At 40.8% G+C, this 982-nt stretch overlaps 1 non-coding gene across 1 annotated transcript; it reads left to right on the top strand.

The window, feature by feature from the left end:
* The first annotated feature begins 241 nt into the window (after positions 1–241).
* LOC130950444 (small nucleolar RNA R71) lies at positions 242–349 on the top strand. The gene has a single exon (XR_009073578.1). It is a non-coding gene; the product is annotated as a small nucleolar RNA R71 (small nucleolar RNA).
* The last annotated feature ends 633 nt before the right edge of the window (positions 350–982 follow it).

Raw genomic sequence — 982 nt, 5'->3', positions numbered from 1 at the left:
GAGCCAATATGGCATTCAGAGTATCAATCTCAAGAACTCCTTTCTTCTGATTCGTCCCATTGTTCACAGGAATCCTTTCAGAAGTGTACATGAATTGGTTATTTGCAACCATTTCAATGAGTTCTTGAGCTTCTGCTGGTGTTTTCTTCAGATGAAGAGATCCTCCAACAGAACTGTCCAATGACATCTTAGACAGTTCAGACAGACCATCATAGAAGATACCTATGATGCTCCATTCAGAAAGCATGTCAGAGGGACACTTTTTGATCAATTGTTTGTATCTTTCCCAAGCTTCATAGAGGGATTCACCTTCCTTCTGTCTGAAGGTTTGGACTTCCACTCTAAGCTTACTCAATTTTTAAGGTGGAAAGAACTTTGCCAAGAAGGCATTGACTAGCTTTTCCCAAGAGTTCAGGCTTTCCTTAGGTTGTGAGTCCAACCATATCCTAGCTCTGTCTCTTACAGCAAAAGGGAATAGCATAAGTCTGTAGACCTCAGGGTCAACCCCATTGGTCTTGATAGTGTCACAGATTTACAAGAATTCAGCTAAAAACTGATGAGGATCTTCCAATGGAAGTCCATGAAACTTGCAATTCTATTGCATTAGAGAAACTAATTGAGGCTTAAGCTCAAAGTTGTTTGCTCCAATGGCAGGGATAGAGATGCTTCTCCTATAGAAGTCAGGAGTAGGTGCAGTAAAGTCACCCAGCACCTTCCTTGCATTGTTGGCATTGTTGTTGTTTTCGGCTGCCATGTCTTCTTCTTGTTTGAAGATTTCTGTTAGGTCCTCTACAGAGAGTAGTGCTTTAGCTTCTCTTAGCTTTCGCTTCAAGGTCCTTTCAGGTTCAGGGTCAGCCTCAACAAGAATGCTTTTGTCTTTGCTTCTGCTTATATGAAAGAGAAGAGAACAAGAAAATATGGAATCATCTATGTCACAGTATAGAGATTCCTTGAGGTGTCAGAGGAAAAGAAGAATAGAAAA

Source organism: Arachis stenosperma, chromosome 1, assembly GCF_014773155.1.
Source record: "Arachis stenosperma cultivar V10309 chromosome 1, arast.V10309.gnm1.PFL2, whole genome shotgun sequence".
Taxonomy (NCBI): Eukaryota; Viridiplantae; Streptophyta; class Magnoliopsida; order Fabales; family Fabaceae; genus Arachis; species Arachis stenosperma.
This window is presented reverse-complemented; position numbering and strand designations above follow the sequence as displayed.